Source organism: Rhipicephalus microplus, chromosome 3 (assembly GCF_043290135.1).
Source record: "Rhipicephalus microplus isolate Deutch F79 chromosome 3, USDA_Rmic, whole genome shotgun sequence".
Lineage (NCBI taxonomy): Eukaryota > Metazoa > Arthropoda > Arachnida > Ixodida > Ixodidae > Rhipicephalus > Rhipicephalus microplus.
Genome location: NC_134702.1, coordinates 87,171,099 through 87,191,124, shown reverse-complemented (window position 1 = coordinate 87,191,124; position 20,026 = coordinate 87,171,099). Strand labels below are relative to the sequence as shown.

At 43.1% G+C, this 20,026-nt stretch overlaps 1 non-coding gene across 1 annotated transcript; it reads left to right on the top strand.

The window, feature by feature from the left end:
- The first annotated feature begins 35 nt into the window (after nt 1–35).
- Nucleotides 36–108, top strand: TRNAT-CGU (transfer RNA threonine (anticodon CGU)). The gene has a single exon. It is a non-coding gene; the product is annotated as a tRNA-Thr (tRNA).
- The last annotated feature ends 19,918 nt before the right edge of the window (nt 109–20,026 follow it).

Here is a 20,026-nt window from a genome sequence, read left to right as displayed (position 1 = left end):
CAGATAAACCCAAAAAAGGGGATGGAGGGAGTGCCGCTGTAATAGCTCAGTGGTTAGAGCATCGAACGCGTAATTCGAAGGTCGTAGGTTCGATTCCTGCTTACAGTTGGTAATTTTTTCATCCACTTTTCTTTCTTCTTATTTACATTCCATTAATGTTAATAACTTCCCCTGTACATTCCTTGGCATTACTGTCTGTTATATCTCATTATTATTGTGTTAAAAACACGGAAAAACGAGCCCTTATGTATACACTTCTTTCCCTTATATATATATATATATATATATATATATAAATATATATATATATATATATATATATAATCTTGCTACTGCTAATTGATTGGTGATTACTCTAATGCACTATTTTAAAACAGATGTTTCGACATCAGTTATACTTTTTGAATTTGAATTTTCTGTCCCCTAATTTAAAAGCAGAATCAAATTTTTATCTTTGTGCCACTTCACCTGAGGAAATCTATGGGTGTAGGAACCTTGGTCCGGCAGAGGTAATTTGCCTTTAATCCTTTACACCTAAGCAACCTTTGTTTTTTAATAAACAATGAATGAATAACTGAATGAATGAATGAATGAAACGACTGTGAAGCGTGACTTTTTGCGCGTGCTCTCTCCTCTCTCTTTCTCCATCGTTTAAAACTCCTACACTCTTTTACCCTGTGTAGGGTAGCATACCAGTTCTCCTAGACGTCTTCACGTTCGTGCATTTCCTTTCCTTCCTGTTCCTTCTTTCCGTAAAGCGGTATGCCTCGTACTATTTGTAGTATAAACAATACATTATTGCCCACACTGATGCTACTCCGTCACACAGTGACAGTTTCTTTGCCCATTTCTTGAAGCACGATTACCGCCCCGCCACGGTGGTCTAGTGTCTAAGGTACTCGGCTGCTGACCTGCAGGTCGCGGGTTCAAATCCCGGCTGCGGCGGCTGCATTTCCGATGGAGGCGGAAATGTTGTAGGCCCGTGTGCTCAGATTTGGGTGCACGTTAAGGAACCCCAGGTGGTCTAAATTTCCGGAGCCCTCCACTACGGTGTCTCTCATAATCATATAGTAGTTTTGGGACGTTAAACCCTACATATCAATCAATCATGGAGAACAAGTACTAACCAAACATAACCTTTAAAAACATCTCCGATTATAACGCGCAGCAAAGCCCGAGTGAGTCAGTCGCAGCAACTCCAGGCTGAAGGGGGGGAAGTGGATGTAGACGTGGCTGCATAATTGAAGTATGGCTGGCGCAGAACATGACACCCCAGACGTGGCATACATTAGAGTTCGCACATCCTCGACTGCATACTCTCGACCCATCTCTACGAGATACACCCAGGTGTTTCCCGCGAGGAAGGTCCAGTGCTGTGCCATCTGCATCTTGGTGTACCTTTCATCAATGCCTACTCATTGAGAAGGCCGACAGCGCAGAGTGCCACGACAGTGCTGTCGATGAGTCTATGATACATCTTTTGTGTTCCTGCCCTACATCCGCAGACAAGAGACTACACTTTCGCGCTGTTCTACATCAGCTGAACGAAAGTGATTTCACTGTCGAAAAGTCATCGGGAGCATAGCGTTGTTCATCGCAGTTCCGAAAGGCAACAAAAGCGCTGTTGAGTTTTCTCCAGGACACCGGTGTGATTCATCGTTTGGATGCCAAACGTTAAAGTGTCAAGCTTCAGCTCAATCAGTGAATTTTCACTCCTACACTGCGCGTGTAAATTTTATTCCTCATCCCCTGTTCCACAGTGCAGGGTAGCCTAGCTACAGACATTATCACTGGTTATCCTCTCCTCCTTTTTCTTTCTTCTCCCTTATCCCATTTCAATACATAGTCCACATTTAGTGTAAACATAAACTCAATAAAAACGGTGCTAATGAAACTAACTACATCCGTCTATAGATGTTTTCAACAAAACAATGCAGAGCTAGAATAAATCAACTTCTGTCTATAAAATTGGAATACGTGCGAGGTTTTCCAGCTCTTTCAAGAGTAAGATTAATTCCTGGTGCGTTTATTGCTGCATAGAACAAATAAACTTGACGCTTGTAGACTGGCTTGCGGACTTTTATTCGAGATCTGAGCAATAGCTTGTCGCATTTACCAGTGTAAACATTTATATTAACATGTCATTCCTTCCATTATATAGAATAATGAATGTGCATATTTTATATGATGGTAATAACTTATACGCTTGTAACACACACACAATATCGCAGGTCATTTTGCAGCTATGACTAAAGAATTCTGCATTGTCCAATGAAATTGCCTCACCGCAGTGGTATAGTGGCTATAAAGTACTCGGCTTCTGACCCGCAGGTCACGGGATAAAATCCTTGCTGTAGTGGCTACATTTTAGATGGAGGCGGTAATGCTGTAGGCCCATGTGCTCAGATTTTGGTGCAGGTTAAAGAACCCCAATTGGACGAAATTTCCGTAGTTCTCTACTACGGCGTCCCTCATATTGGAACGTTAAACCCCACATATATCAATCAATAAGTATCCACAAAATGAAGAGCAATGCGTGTTTTGCGATAGTTACTCCAAGGAGTTATGAAATAGATAAAAAATTGTGGATAGTGTGCATACGTCTCAACACAATCTATTGAAAACAGGGACGTGAAAAAACAAGGAGAAAAGCTATGACCCAGTCGCTGCATCTGTTGCCATCGCTAAGATTTTCAACAAATGGGTAGGACAATACCCTAATGCGCCGATTGTCATTCATTGTTAGCAAATGTGTCTGATTAACACAAAGTGATTTCAAGTCAGCCGACATTGAATTTCATTCAACAGAATTATATAGCTAATATATTGTTCCTTGCAAGTTTCACAAAGTATTTGTAATTGCTGTGTAACAAGAATCAACATCTCATTTTGCAGTCACTAGTCCTACAGTTCTGCATAAAAAATGAAGTCGTTGGTTCAAAATGAATACCCCATGTGCTTTCATATGTATTCATTTCAGGGGAAAACTTTTCTTTCAAACCTGTTTTAAAAGCCGTCGATCATATAGCAATGCTTCTTCGAACGCCATCGGCTGCCGTCACGCGCAGTACAATAAGCCTAAGCCTGGAAATTTGACGTTGAATTCATCTTAGGAGGAAGGTATCTAACCAATGTACACGGACCTTTTTTGGCCACAAGTCCTGAGAAGTGATAACGACATATCACGTTCATAAATGGGAACACTGGGTCAGCAAGTGGTCACGCAAAGCACACATTGCCAAAATGCTCCGAAGTTTAATTGGGTTAAAGACTTTCCTGATCTGATCCTCCACCGCCAGCTGGGGTATGTTGCCATTGCGAACAAAGCAGTACTACCTAAAAGAGAAAGCTTTCGAAACTTCTTTCACCATACACATCACAAAGCGGCGTGCACGCTTCGACGGGCAGAAATCAAGCGGTGCCTCGTAAGCGACAAGTGCATTACCGAAGAGAGAACAGATGTCGAATGCGGGAACTCGGAAAAGCGCTGAAGCGGAGTCGCACGTTTTCTCGACCGGCTGCATGCTTTCTCGCTGGAGCGGCACGGTTGAACGACGCTTTGAAATGCGCTAACTTCGTTAGCTCGCATAACGAGAGCGCCGCCCAACAAACCTGAAGATTGGGCGAGAATGCAGTTCGCGTCGGCACTGAAGGCGTTAACTCTCGACTCTGCTTGCATCGGAAGTGGTGACATAATCAGATGCACCCAGCAACGCCTTGTTTCCTACAGCAGAACCATTCGAAGACACGTAAGTATGGGAGCGGGGACGGAGTGTGGCGGTGACGTGTGAGGCGCAGACTACAAATACGCCGTGCGTACACGGCTCTACCTCTGTCTGCACATCATGTTTCGAGTTTATATACTCGCAGTGGTTTGGCGTGGCGAGTCAGCCAGACTAGAGTAATTCAACTGCCGAGTAAATTAGGAACTCCACAAAGCAAGGTCAGCTTGTATGTGAACGAATGAAGTAGCGAATCTTTAAAACGTTCCTCTATAACACACATTCGCACAACACACTTGTTTACAACTTCTAATGTCTCAGTATGTTTGCCGTTGCTCTTTAAATGAAATGTTTCTCTCAGCGTACCAGTGGCAGGGCTTAGCATTACAGGCCTGCATCAATACATGCAAGGATTGATGTTTCAATCAGTGCTTGAACAATACCCAGTTAGAACCTTCTTAATGTTGTCGTTAATTTCAGACGTCGTTAGCTCTTACGCGTTTCTCCACGCGTTTGGCGTTGCCCCAAAGTGCAACCAAGTGGAACGATTCCTACAAGGGGGCCACGAAAACAAGTAGCACCAGAGCTCCTGCCTGCGATGGCTTTCACCTCAAGACATCGAGCGACACTGCGATAGAAAAATAACAGTCACCGCAGTGTGTAGTTCAGTGGCCCCTCAGATCGGGTGCCGTTCTACACTCCGTTTTCATACATCAGGTGCGACAGACAACCAGCCTACCAAGCCATCTTGCATAAACGCGTTCCTTCTCAGAAACATAGGTTTCAATAGCTGTAGCGTGATCAATTTTTATCTTTTCGGCTGAGTAATGCACAGTGATTTTTTACTCATCATGGCAGACACTTCTGCATGTGATCACTGTGGAAGCCAGGAAATTACTGAGCACTTCCTTTGCGATTATCCTCATCATAGCTTTCAAAGACCACAGCTTCGGCAACGTTAGCATGGCTGTATGATCGGCCCCATTCGGGGCAGTGAACTTCGGAGTCCCTGAACGTTTGAGCTTCCAGCCAGGAAGTGAAAGAGGCGCTTCTGGTGTCTGTGTGGACAACAGGGCTAACAAAAGGACTATGACACTCCCATGCTTCAGCATGTACACGTTGTTTGTTTAGGGGCAAAGCTCCTTATAGCGACACCCGTTCGTCCCTCGTAGCCGTTGTAGTGTGTAACAAGTATAACATTTTGATTTCCAAGGTGGTGCCAGTGAGAGATTTCTTCTGTGCGTTGTTGAACAATAGAAATAGTGCTCAATGTACGTGCCTATGCCTGCTAATGGGGAATAAAAACAGGATCATTCATATTTTAGTTAACGCGCACGCTGCAATCCCCTTTAGCAGCCATTGGCATGTACATTGAGCACTATCTGACAAGAAAAGGTTGCTACGTTATACTCGCTGGGTGTAACCTCCTTAGTTTGAGACAGGTTTAGCGAGCGTTGAGCCGCAGTGCCACGATTACAATGAACTAGTATATACCATGAACTCGAGGCGGTTAAAGGTGGGAAGTAGATACGAAGCGCAAGCCGTAAGAAAGTAAAAACCGAATTCTCCTGTCTCTCATTTCCCATTAGCAGCCATTGGCTTGTACATTGAGCACTGTCTGACAAGAAAGGGTTGCTACGTTATACTCGCTGGGTGTAAGCTCTTCAGTTTTAGAAAGGTTTAGCGAGCGTTGAGTCCCAGTGCCATGAATATAATGAACTAGCATATGCCATGAACTCGAGGTGATTAAAGGTGGGAAGTAGATACGAAGCGCAAGCCATAAGAAAGTAAAAGCCGAATTCTCCTGTCTCTCATTTTCCATTAGCAGGCATTGGCATGTACATTGAGCACTATCTGAAGGAAAAGGTTGCTACGTTATACTCGCTGGGCGTAACCTCCTTGGTTATGAAAAGGTTTAGCGAGCGTTGGGCCGCAGTGCCATGAAAACAGTGAACTAGTATATACCATTAACTCGAGGAGGCTAAAGGTGGGAAGTAGACCCAAAGCGCAAGTCGTAAGAAAGTGTGCGTGTGCCACCTCTTGTTTAGTCCTTGAAATGTCCGCTGGATGACGGTGCTTCTATATGGAGAATATATGATGAAATGATGCGAGATGGTGGTACTTGGAGTGTTGAATAGATGGACGAACGGACACACAGACAGATGCATGGATGGACGCATGAACGGACGCAGGGGCGGATGCATGGACAAACGCAGGGACGGACGCACGAACAGACACATGCACAGACAGGCGTATGGACGCATGGACGGTCACACAGACGAACGGAAGCAAGAACGAATGGATGGAGGAATGCTTCGCCCTACTCTCCATCATTTACTCCGTGAACATGCTGCCAATTTTTTTTTGTTTTCTTTAAAATCTTTCCTCTTTTCTTTTATTTTTACGTCTTTACCTTTCTATCCCATTTTCTCTTCCTCAGTGCAAGGTAACAAACTGAAAATTTCGTTCTGGTTAACCTCCCTGTCTTTCACTTAACCTTTTTAGCGGCGAAGCTCCTAAAGGTGTGGGTCTATACGTCCTCCAATGTAAGTAGTAGTAGTGGGTAGCTACCGGTACATGCCCGCTCTAGAACGGGTATGTGCCATAGGGGATGCGAGATGGGAGATAGCGGTACCTATACCCCGCGACAACTTTCTGTGGCAGCACAGCCAAGGCTACGGAGCCGAAGCACGCTTGTCTTACTGCGCCACAGCATGTAGTCCCTCAACGAAAACGTTTGTATACTGTTCTGGGTAACTAAGATTTTACCATTCGTCACTTACATTTTTCGCGGATTTATTTTTTAATTAGTGAATAAAAACGTTGCGCAGTAGAAAAAATTTCGTTTCACGCTCTCTCAGTTTTTTGGGGGTTTTCTGGCTTCCGTCGCCTTTTTACCTCACCACATTCCTCACTGTCAAAGATGGCGTCCGCCGGTTACAGCTCGTCAACGTCGCTTACGGAGGAAACACTGCCGCGTGCCGCGAGTCCACCAGCTGTGCAGCCGTACCAGGCGTTGTCAAATCAAAAGCTGTCCGTACAGGCAAAGAAGGTGGCGTACAACGTTTACGCGCAAGTAAAGAAAAGCAGCGAAACGCGAGCAAACGCAGCGAAACGCGAGCAGCAAAACCTGCAGCGAAACGCGAGCAAACGCGAGCCGAAACGCGAGCAATTTTTAATAATTGTGACACGAGCCGAGTTTCGCTGCATTCGCCGCGCTTCGCTGCAGATGACATGCTTCATTTTTGTTGTTTATTCTTCCAGATCCATATACTACCTTGACGAAACCTGGGTCAACGCCGGACACACAAAGGATAAAGTATGCGCTGGTGAAATCGAAACCGAAACACCCGTTGAAGCGGTCGGACTACTTGGCGCAGTAGCACATGTGCATAGGCTCCGCCCACGTAGCCTAGGCCGTGCTGCCACAGAACGTTGTCGCCGGGTTATAAAGTGTTCACTTGATGGAAGCACGGTCGGACGCATTGGCAGATGGAGATGCAGACTAGCTGACGGATGGACGGATGGATGGATGGACGCGCTTACGTACAGACGGATGGACTCACGAAAAGATAGACAGACGGATGGACGCACGAACAGATGGACAGATGGATGGACGGAGTCACTGACGGACCCACGGAGATACGGACGGATGCATAAACAGACGGACGGATGGTCGCGCGGACGGACGTCAGCTAGAATGAACGGACTGACGGATATGGACACGGCTGACGTATGCTTCGACCCACTTATCATCATTCACTCCGTGGATATGCTGTGATCTTTTTCTCTCTTTCTCTACGCCTTATAAACAAACACTGTTTTACAGCATTTACTATGCCGATTCACATCACTTTCCATTTTATTGTTTTCGGTTTGTGGAATTTTTGTTATTTGCTGCTGGTCTCGACGCCCCTGTGAACCCTCATACGGCCGGCACGGCTCGCAACAGCGGTCACAGCCACGTCATCTGACCACGAGACGCCCGTATTAGTACAATTTGCGGACCATACTTCTCGCATAGCTTCAACAGCATTGTGCATGATTTGTGAAGTGGACTACTCCTCACATGTGCAGTAGCTCAGGCACCTATATCTTCCTGTATTGTGACGTATTTTCATGACTTACTTACGTGTTTGTAGCCGCAACTGGCATCATACACAAGGGCGCGTGAGGTAGGCTGGCGTAGGGCATATGTCCGCCTATAAAACACGACTTGAAAAGTACAACAAAACGCGTTTTCTAAAGGCAGAGTTCAAGTTTCTGGTCATTCGCCCTAAAACCCGGTGCTCAGAATAACTTCCACAACAAACGCATGTCTCACGACGTGTGACCAAACTCCTATAAGAATGTCTCACCTGTAAGCACAAGCGTTGAGACCCACTCGGAATGCCGACAGAGTGATGTCGAGTCATCGCTCAAGCGTTTGTCGATGCAGAGAGTTACGTCAACTCTTTCGATCCCTTCCATGAGAATCATCGTCATGACGAATACACCCAATATCGCAAAAAATGATTCCAGATGAAGCCTATCAAGTCTATGTCTGGCATAGTTCTGTTTTTCGGTGCTAGATGGCCTCACTTGCCCAAGTTATGCTATTTATGTCTAAGCTTTCTATTTATTGCCATCTTCCATTATATTGCAATGCAGTCAAGTTAAGTTTAACCTGCGTTTTAAGCAATTAGGGAAACAAACGATCCTGTTTATATATAAAGAGTGCTTCATTTTATTGGAAAAAGGTCTAAAAAATTAAGCGAGAAAGCTGAGTAAATATGGTGACGTTTATTACATTTTCTGAGTGTATAAGGGTTTAAAATACTTATTTACAAGAAAAGTGCATGCGATGACTGCAGAATTTATCGATGGATACTGCGTTTTTATTTTGTTTAATGTGTTAATAGTAGCATACGACAGTAGTGTTTACGCATGATTAATTCTGTAGTCTCCCTTAGACCTGCATCAAGAGTTTGGTTGGGCTTCTGTATGCATTTCTCTGCGGTAAACATAACTTCTCGGAATGCGACCCGTCATTAAGCGAAACGTGCGCAAAGCCCGCACCAATCTTCTTTAAATCTGACTCAAGTCATGTAAAACTTTTTCCGGCGCACTTAAGCAGCTCAACAGCGCTATAGGCACTCAGCAACAAGCTGACAAGATTGTGGCTGGACGATTGAGCTGTAAAAAAAAAACTTAAGTAGGCTTCTGAAAAACAAAGTAAAATGTGAGCACCATATAAGAGTTACCCACCGTCTGAGAAATTTCAAAGTTTGATGTCAGGATAATCAAGTTCAGTGAATGCATTCAATAATGGAAGACAAAGCCAAAAAGAGGTGCGGTGGCGGAAACGACGCGAGGAAGAGAAATTTGAAATCCAGTTTACCTGACTTTAGAGATTTTGCCACTCTATGGCTTTCTCGGTGTACATGGTACTGGGAAGTTTTGCTTATCTTTCATTTTCGGTGTAATTCAATACAATATTGAATGCTCCTGGAACCCACACGCCTAAAGTCCAACTTCCAGCTCGAAAAAAAAAAACACCACTTCTGGTGTAGGGCTTCTAAGTAGGTAAGGATATGTATCCAAACTACGACAACTATATTGCAATAGATAATCACAAAAGACTTCTAGAACGTGCTTGTGGTAATTTAATCTAACCCTGTTGAATAGGATGTGGGTACCGAGAATTCTGGACTAGCACTGCACCGCTCATGACAGGTGCTTGCCTTTCAGCTTTTGATGACTTGGACTGTGCACTTTGTCGGGCAAGAACTGAATTAAATATTCAATTAGAGGACACAGCTGGATATAGAACAGCAGCAGTGCTGAATAAATGTTTGAGAAATGATGCTGCAGCATTGAAGTACTATAAGATGCTAAAAATCCGGCATACGAGCGTTCGGAGTCTCTAAGCCCGTCATAGAAATTTACCTTTACCTACTTATGATGTCCAACCAAGAACGTCCTTATTTGGTGTGGTATGATGAACATTGTGGCGTGTGGCATGATTGACACGTTACATCCCATTTATATTCTGATACTTTCAGTTCATGCCTTAACAACTGATGTACATCAGGTATCTCTGCTGTCTACAGTCCCAGTTTCAAAACTTGTCGATGCATTTTATAACTACCCGACTAAAAGCATCTTGCTTACTATTGTATGGACTAAATGAAAATAGTGTTCGCTTCCCGCATAGTTGTCTAGTTAAATAAGCCAAATAATTATATTTTGAAACAACAAAGATGGAAAAAACTGTAGATCGGTTCACGAGACGTCCGATGAGACAATTTCCAAATTTTTACCTGTTAATTACTAGAGTTACACTGGTAATACAGATGTCCACAAAGTGCGAAGAACGTACCACATGATATGCCTCATGTGCCAGGGTGTTCCGTGATTGCAGTGACTCCCAAGTTTTCACATTCGATGAATACGCTTCCTTTCCGACTCTTTTTGACAGCGACAAGCAGACGCAGTGGTTATCGCTTTTGTTACCGCTAACAACACCTGCATCATCACAGAGCCACCACGTCTTTATTGTCATCTCGCCAATGCCGCAACTCTAGCAATCGGTGAAAGACTACATAATGCATAACATGATAAACGTTTCCCAAATGGGGCGTTTCGCAAGCCGATCGAGTTTTTTTCAATGAAATTCTTTGCCCAACACAGCTGTTTCAGACGTTAGTTATCTATTATGCTTAATCATGCATGAAGGAAGAAAACCGGAACGGTGTAATTTAGTCTGTGTAATAATCATCAAAATGCATTTCGTCACATCGTCGTTCTCGTAGACAGCATCGGCGTATTTTAAACTCTGGCTACACATAGATGACGCACGGTGTATATAAAATTCATGAGACAGCTATGAAAACACCAAAGACCATGCGACATAAATAATGACGTGAATGGCATCTATGAAATGATTTTCATGTGAGAACCTCTCATATATGTTTGATGTACACATGTCACGCCACAAAATTGTTATATATCAGGCAATGAAACAGCCACGAGAGCACCAAGGCGTAGATAGATAGATAGATAGATAGATAGATAGATAGATAGATAGATAGATAGATAGATAGATAGATAGATAGATAGATAGATAGGTAGATAGGTAGATAGATAAAAACGCTCAAATTGGCTAAATTTACGAAATAATGCTTCGCATTCATTTATTAAAAATGCGCTCAATAACGTTCTTTGATTTAATATTCTTTAGATATCTCTACCGTGATAATTCCAACTTTGCAGTAATGTAAAAAACAAGATTATAAAATGTGCTTTAAAATAAAATCAAGCCACAAGCCTTTGTAGTTCGACTGTGCACGTTTGTATTAAGGGCGCCCTGTGCCGTTTCCAGCAGAATTGAACTAAAAAAGAAGCACCTATAGGCGGAGCCGCTCAAGTGTGTTAGTGACAAACCTTCTAAACTGGTAATAATGCCAGAAGAAAAAACACTGCTGCATTTCGGAAGCCTTGGGGCGTGCGTAATTGTAAATAAATTTCGTCGTTTGTCCTGGTTACTCTAGATTCGCTGATTTGCGATAGATACCTGAATGGTGCATCGAACAATTTCCTCGAGGGTGAATTTTAATTGGGAGCTCGCTTTGCCTTAGAGGTTTTTCGCAGAACCCGTGGAACATTACTTGCAAGAACAGCAAGAAAAGAAAGAGCTTTAGCAAACAAGGCAGTATTGAAGAGCAAAAGTAGCAAAGGAGTGCTTAGGCGTCGTTGTTCGATTTAAGTTGCTTACTAATTAATCTGCGAACACTTGCCGAACACGCATGTGACAGACTCTGAGAAGAAGGGAGGGAGGGTAAAGAGTGCATGCAACCATGTCGTCGACCTCACGTTAAGCACTTGTTACTTTTTACATGCTTGCAACACGTGTACGGTGCCGTCATTTCCTATAGGCCGCTTCCGCGATAGTATTCATCTTTTTAACTCTTGCATCAAGGACTAAGAAAGAAGCGAAATTCAGGCGTGATTAGAATTAATGAAAAAGTTTCACTTCATTCTTTTTAAAACTTTTTGAAAAGTATTATCTTAAATAGGTGACATTGTGTGCAGACACGTCAGCTGACGTTTCATGGGTACAGTAGGCTTAACTACATTGAATAGTGAAAGCGGGACGGTGAGCAAAGGCCTTCTGTCTATGGGGCTAATACAATAAATCTGTGTGAAAAGTCATGTCATTGAATAATTTGTTGTTTATCGTTCTTGTTGCCCCCCCCCCTTTTTTTTTATAGTCTACTCTGCTGGCAAACTCTCTAACCGTTATACGAATTCAAGAAACACTGTGTTTTTTCTAACGCCTGCAAGAAAAAAGCCACTTTAACAAACGCAATTGTATTGATTTGTAACGAAGACATAAGCATGAACTACAAGGAGACAAACAAATCAGAACCGGTTCTGGTGATCCGGCACATTTGGGAGGATAAGCTAAATGATAAGAAGTCAAGAGATGCTACCTTTCAAACACTTCTGTATCTTCAAGTAGGCGTGATTTATTTGTTGTCTATCTATCTATCTATCTATCTATCTATCTATCTATCTATCTATCTATCTATCTATCTATCTATCTATCTATCTATCTATCTATCTATCTATCTATCTATCTGTCTATCTATCTATCTATCTATCTATATATCTGTCTGTCTGTCTATCTATCTATCTATCAATCTATCTGTCTATCTATCTATCTATCTATCTATCTATCTATCTATCTATCTATCATCATCATCATCATCATCAGCCTGACTACGTCCACTGCAGGACAAAGTCCTCTCCCATGTTCCGCCAGTTAACCCGGTCCTGTGCTTGCTGCTGCCAACTTATACCCGCAAACTTCTTAATCTCATCTGCCCACCTAACCTTCTGTCTCCCCCTGACCCGCTTCCCTTCTCTGGGAATCCAGTTAGTTACCCTTAATGACCAGCGGTTACCCTTAATGACGCCCTACATGCCCGGCCCATGTCCATTTCTTCTTCTTGATTTCAGCTATGTTATCCTTAACCCTCGTTTGTTCCCTAATCCACTCTGCTCTGTTCTTGTCTCTTAAGGTTACACCTACCATTTTTCTTTCCATTGCTCGCTGCGTCATCCTCAATTTAAGCTGAACCCTCTTTGTAAGTCTCCAGATTTCTGCTCCGTAGCTAAGTACCGGCAAGATACAGCTGTTATATACCTTCTTCTTAAAGGATAGTGGCAATCTACCTGATTGAATGTACCTGATTGATTGAATGTTCTCCACCCCATTCTTATTCTTATAGTTACTTCAATCTCGTGGTTCGGCTCCGCGGTAATAACCTGCCCTAAGTAGACATAGTCTTTTACAATTTGAAGTGCACTATTACCTATCTCAAAGCGCTGCTCTTTACCGAGGTTGTTGTACATTACTTTCGTTTTCTGCAGATTCATTTTAAGACCTACGTTTCTGCTCTCCTTGTCTAACTCCGTAATCATGAGTTGCAATTCGTCCCCTGAGTTACTCAGCAATGCAATGTCATCGGTGAAGCGCAGGTTACTAAGGTACTCTCCATTAACTCTTATCCCTAACTGTTCCCATTCTAGGCTTCTGAAAACCTTCTGTAAGCACGCGGTAAATAGCATAGGGGAGATTGTGTCCCCCTGCCTTACACCCCTCTTGATTGGTATTCTGTTGCTTTCTTTATGAAACACTATGGTAGCAGTTGATCCCCTGTAGATTTCTTCCAGAATGTTTATATATACTTCATCGACACCCTGATTCTGCAGTGCCTGCATGACGGCTGATATTTCTACTGAATCAAACGCCTTCTCGTAATCTATGAAGGCTATGTATAGTGGTTGGTTATATTCTGAGCATTTCTCTATTACCTGATTGATAGTATGAATGTGGTCGATTGTTGAGTAGCCTGTTCGAAATCCTGCTTGTTCCTTTGGTTGATTAAATTTTAATGTTTTCTTTACTCTGTTAGCAATTACTTTTGTAAACAGCTTGTATACTACAGAGAGCAAGCTAATCGGCCTGTAATTCTTAAAGTCCTTGTCATCTCCTTTCTTATGTATTAAGATGCTCATTAAGAAGCGTCAAACCATGAAAGTCTCCGCTACAACAGACAAAATAGAACTGGCAGAGCTTTCGAAGTTGATTAATAGGCGTAAGGTATCCGACGTAAGAACTTATAACATGGAGAGAATTGAACACGCTCTGAAAAACGGAGGAAGCGTCAAAGCAGTGAAGAGAAAACTTGGGATAGGCAAAAATCGGACATATGCACTAAGGGACAAAGAAGGCAAAATAATTACCAATATGGATAGGATAGTTAAAATAGTGGAGGAGTTTTACAGAGATCTGTACAGTAGCTGGGACAACCACGACTTTAATAATATAAGAACTAGCAGTAACCCAGATGACACCCCACCAGTAATAACAGAAGAAGTCAGAAAAAGTTTGGAGAGCATGCAAAGAGGCAAAGCTGCTGGTGAGGATCAGGTAACATCAGATCTGCTAAAAGATGGAGGACAGATTGTGTTAGAAAAACTAGCCACCCTGTTTACAAGGTGTCTCCTGACGGGAAGAGTACCAAAGTCTTGGAAGAACGCTAACATCTATCTATCCATCTGACCATAATTACGTGGATTGACAAATATGACCCGCTGATCATGATGTGAAAAACGGCAAAATACCATCGCGTACGTCGTCACACTCTTTCTTTCAGGCGTGTGTCACATGTATACCCTCGAGCAGGCGTGTGCCGCAGGCATGCGGGTGTGTACCAAAGTGTTTGACAGTGTATATCTACCCAGGAATAGTGAGAACAGACATAGGTAATTTTAACACGAGAGCATTAAAAAAACCTGACATTGGCAGCGTGTACACGTGAAATCTATCTATCTATCTATCTATCTATCTATCTATCTATCTATCTATCTATCTATCTATCTATCTATCTATCTATCTATCTATCTATCTATCTATCTATCTATCTATCTATCTATCTATCTATTTATCTATCTATCTATCTATCTATCTATTTATCTATCTATCTATCTATCTATCTATCTATCTATCTATCTATCTATCTATCTATCTACCAGACAGCGCACAGCTATGGCCTTCATCAAATTTTCTCGAAGACGTATGGCACTCCGTAGCTATTTTACACTAACCTCGACTTTCAAAAGCTCCACTGTTAAAATTTTCAATACATGACTGGGCTTCTAGTGCTCGTTCTTTAGCGAAGACTTTTTTGTTGGGAGCTCATTCCAGCAGATCAAAGCTCGAAGTTCAGAGGAAAGTATTCATGTGCTCATTAAAGTGAGATAGTTTTCGTAAGCTTAATTTGCAGACATTTAAAATTCATGTAGGCCTAGCGAAAAGTGTGCGCGGAATAAAAAATGCTGCTATATAAAAATAATTTTACCTGAAAGACGAGCGCGTTGTGTTTTTCGCAGCAGTAATGAACAGTGAGGTGGTTCTAGAGAAAAGCGAAAAGGTAGTCGCGTTGTACGGTTCTCATATGAATGTTTCAATTCCCCGAAGTATTGCCTCTTGACGAAAAAAAAACAGTCGCATGAAAGCGTGCTCTTTACATCTTTACTCCTGTTCTTAGCACAATGAGATGTGCTCGCTGCTAATTGCTCGTTAGCTAACGTAGTTTTACACATAGATTCAGCAGTGACCAAAAAATAAAATATGCCTCCTGTGAAGTGACGAGTCTGACACCTGTGCTACTTCAGTTGCAATTTTTTTATGCGTGGCGTAAATGCCCTCTCTTCGGAATGTAGGTAGCACATCCTTTCATGACAACAGCTACGTGATATTAGCGTGATAGCGGTAAAATTTTCATTTCACCAGAACTTCAGCGTCAGCGTCGTTGTCGACGTTGCAGGTTACGAGCGAAAAATCATCATCCTATGCGGGACTGAAAAATCGAGAAGAGTGCAAGTAAATTAAATATTAAAAAAATCCGGGTTCGAGCGAAGATTGTACACAGGCCATTTTTGTGGCAAGCAGGGATTCTGTCACACGACCACGAGTCTGCCTGGAAAGTCAAAATTGTTTCTGCATTGCATTGCTGTGGAAATAAAGTTCATGCTTTACAAACACAGGCGTCCGTTTACAGGCCTCATTAATACAACGTGTAATATCGCAGATATATTGTGGAGTACAAGCGTGCACTGAATTCGGGCGTCAGAACAAGTGATTATTATAACGACTTCCTGGTTTGAAGCAGGCCACTCACCACAAAAGGCACACTAATTACTGCACATTTTTCCATATTATCATGCACTAGGCATAACAACTTACGCGCAAAAGTCTTACGCGCAATATTGCTCGTGGCTTAAAATATACTGTTCATTACGCAGAGTGCGCCCACATTCGAAAGTTTCATTTACACAAGCACAAGCCACTTTGAACTCAATGAGTTACATTACAGTATTCTCCAATTTAAACTTCCGGAGTGACACTATACAATAAAAGATACGTTCAAAGTGGTGGAAGTGCACAGTAAAGACAGCATAATTCTGTCGCATTCAACTCTTAAAGGTAAAGCTTAGAGCCCCCCCCCCCCTTAATCCTTTTTTTTTGTTCTGTGCATCTTCATGTCTTGGGAGAACGAAAATGAGTAGGGAAAAAAAATAAGCACATGTGCTTTTAACACACTTTTCCTCAAGAATACTTCATCATATTAAAAAGAATTGCGGGCGTCTATAATTATCTTTTACCTACCCGTACCATGTGGTCAACGGCAGACGATTGCGGGATGTGCTGCGCCACCTACCGTGTGTTTCGAATTCAGTCAAAGGCGTCTTTACTTGGCTTTCACTTGACGTTATAGGCAATGCTTCTCCTTCATTCAACTAATATGCTTAATAAAGACGAAATAACAAATAAGCATTCCCAAACCGTATACCAGCTACGCAACATTCACGCAATGCTCCCACCACTCTGCGATGCATTGACTCAAGTTCCCCCCGTGAGAAGCTTCTTAGTTAACTAGTTATTTAACATACAAATATTCCTCGATGACGAAGGAGCGCTAACTTGAAGCGAGTCTATGCGCACAACAAGATAAAACTTATATTTGTTTCACGGAGCAGCAATCGGTCAGGAAACATCTCCTTGACGGAGGCAATCAGAACAGCTAGAATAAGGACAACATGAAATTACCAAAGTTATCGTTTATTTAAGCCCTTCTAGTTTGAAAGACTGTGATTACTAGGTAATGTCTTGAACCAGGCCACGTAATGTGACATTTTCGGAGCCCTACAAGAATCCCTTGATTCAGCAAAAAAGGCGTTAAGTTCCTGAAAGTGTTCGAAAATCTTTGAATGCGTTTAGAGAAAGTGGTTGAAATTTTAGAGTATAGAATGACTGCTAGTTGGGCGTGTTGGTAAAGGTTCATGATGAAACAAGCGCTAAAAAATACACACACTCAGAGAGGACACAGACGAGCGCTTATGTCTCGATTCAGAATACTAGGTACTCTACTAAGGGAGAGCATATAGCCCTTCCATGGGCCTCATACTTGATAAAGCCCTGTCGACAAAAATTTCTTTAAGGCTAAGTTTCTAGCATTGGCATCACTGTGCTGACACATTCCAATGAACCGTAAAGGCGTGGCCACTGGATAAAAAAATGGCCTCGTATCTGCATGTTAATCTCTGGAGAGAGTGAACAAAACATTTATTTGATGTTCTGTGCAAGGAAACTGGTGAATGATATTCTGGAGGCTCTGCTTCAGAGTGCCTCAAGCGTGCAGTGGAGGTGAACAAACACAACAAGTCACGTCACACGTGAGACATGAGCGCTATCTGGCAGTTCTCTTGGAAAACGATGTGCGTGGGTGCGCGCCCGTCTCATAGGTGATAAGAGTTGAACGCAAGGCGATGGGTTGGTGCCACCACCGTGTCGTCTTAGTAAAGCGTTAAAAACACTCGCCTATGCGTACAAGCTTTGCATGGTCCGAGCAGCGCGATAAACGCTACGGTCCTCAGAATTACTTTTTTATCTACGCTTTTTCGAGTAAAAGGCATACATACAGAATATATACTTGTTCTTATGGTGCCTCAGGTATTTCGCAATAATTGCTGGGACTCGCTCACCAATCGTAGCTGGTTGTCAGGGTCTTTCATCACCAGCAAAGCCTCCCACTGGTCTTCGAATGCTTCCTCTTTATGCATTTTTTTTCTTTTCTCTCAGTCTTTGTATGTATGCTGTATGTGCCTCAGTGTACTTCTACTCATTTCTTTCTTGCTGTGCATCGCTATCTGTATTTCGGGCCGACTGGTTGTGCCCCCCCGATCTTCGATGACAGCGCAGCTCTGGCCAACTGGCTTGCTCTACGGCATCTCCTGCAGCCGCCAAGAGCTCTCGCTGAGTGGTGCCCCGTCCTCGGACTCCTGCGACCGCGTTCATCTTTCCTATTTTCTCCTTGCTTCTGGGTGTCGCTGTCTCTGCGCCACGCTCTCTCCTTCCGCTCTCTATCTGTATACCTTTAATCCTATCCTTTAATTCCTCCTTACCCCCATCTCTCGTGAGCTACTGTTAAGGTGTCGCACTCTGATGCAGACAGTTACGGGGCTCCTTTTTCTTTTGTTTTTCCTTTAAAAATCGCATAACAAAATTTATTGCTTTCTAATTGAAAATCGCACACGTATGAACGCTGAGTCTTGAGCAGCATTAGTGGGCGCTGCAGATGGGGTCGGCCGTTTGGGGTATCGTCTGGTGCCGTTTAAAACACTCGTTAGCGTTACGGGTGGACAAGCAGACAGATGTACAGACAGACAGACAGACCGAAATTTTTGCACCGAAGGTCCCCAAGAAAGACTGTAAAAAAAAAAAGATGAAGCCTGTTGCTTGCTGCGGAAGCAGCGGGACAGGCCTAGTTCACCTCGCGCCCGCTCTGGCACCACCACTCTACCCAGCGTTTTCATACGCATTTCTACGCGGGACAGTAGGCCGTTAATAACGCATTTCGTAGCTGCACATGACAGGTTCGATTCCGAATTGTTATTAGAAGTACCTGTTACACCACATATGTCAACAGCTTGCCCTAGAAGGGCGAATCATCCATAGAGTATAGCCCTCAATACTCTCCATGAATGTCCCCGTTTCACTCACCTGAAATGAAAAAGGTCACTCATTTCGTTCATGGGGAGGCAATCGCCAGGCAGATTCCGAAAGCAGACGCATCGGCCTTCCACAACGCACCACAAAAGCCCTTAAAATTTAAATGTAGGCTCTTTTAGTACACAACAACGCCAATTGTGGTCCAAAGACAGAGTTAAGAACCAAAAGTTTACGAAACAAACAAAATATGTATTCTCAGTAAAGGCATAAAACAAATCTTGCACACTCGGCAGGTACCAATTACAACTTACCAAATCATTTAGAAAGTATTTAATACAATGAGAAGAAACTTACCACTATACAAATGCCATCTGACGCATTATAAAAAGCGCCAGAACACTTAGCGGCCCCAAATATTTACCACACGCATGTACTCCGCAATTCTTTTTACGTGTCACAAATATGTCTTTTGAAGGAAACACTGAAACGAACTGCAGCGCCCGTCGTCCTCCCGGCAACACTCCTCAACAAGTCTTTAACATCGACTGACTACACTACACGACGCACTCACACCGCTCAAACTTCACAACTTTTTTGCCCATGTTCACCACAAGCCCTACCTTCCGACACTTCTAGTTTGGACCCTTTCCGGCTTCGCGAACATTCAAGGTAACTGTGTGTGCGCGTAGTACGTACGAGGGTGGCAGCCAGGAGAAAGCGTTTCATCCCAGTGGTTCATCTTCCAAAATAGTCGGTCCTGAAAGTGGCCCCGCTTCGATGTTTCGTTTTCCCCTCATCTATGCTTGTGAACTGTCACATGCGCAGAGGGTGAGCACACGCCCTGAGCACCTTTTGATGCTTGTTTTCTTGTTTCGTTTCACGCGCCCGTGAAGCAAACGTTTGGCAGCTAACTTCAGCACTCGTTTGTGACAATAATAGGTGTTCTGTTAAGAATGATACGCATCCCGATACTCTTCTTGAAACTGTAGATTGCAGGAGAATACGTTGTGCTTCAATGTAGCGTCTTTTTTCGCGTTGTAGCTGCTCACCGGCACCCAACTTCGCGGCGTCAAATGACTAAACAATCGCTTGCCTCATACACGCGCACCAAAGAATCGTACTCGATCACAAGAAACATGAGGCAAACTGCCCCCCACACACGATCGCACACAAGTAAAGCACAAGAAAGCGGGCAAAAAAACACAGCGACATGCACCAATTCTCCCGCAACCACATTAGT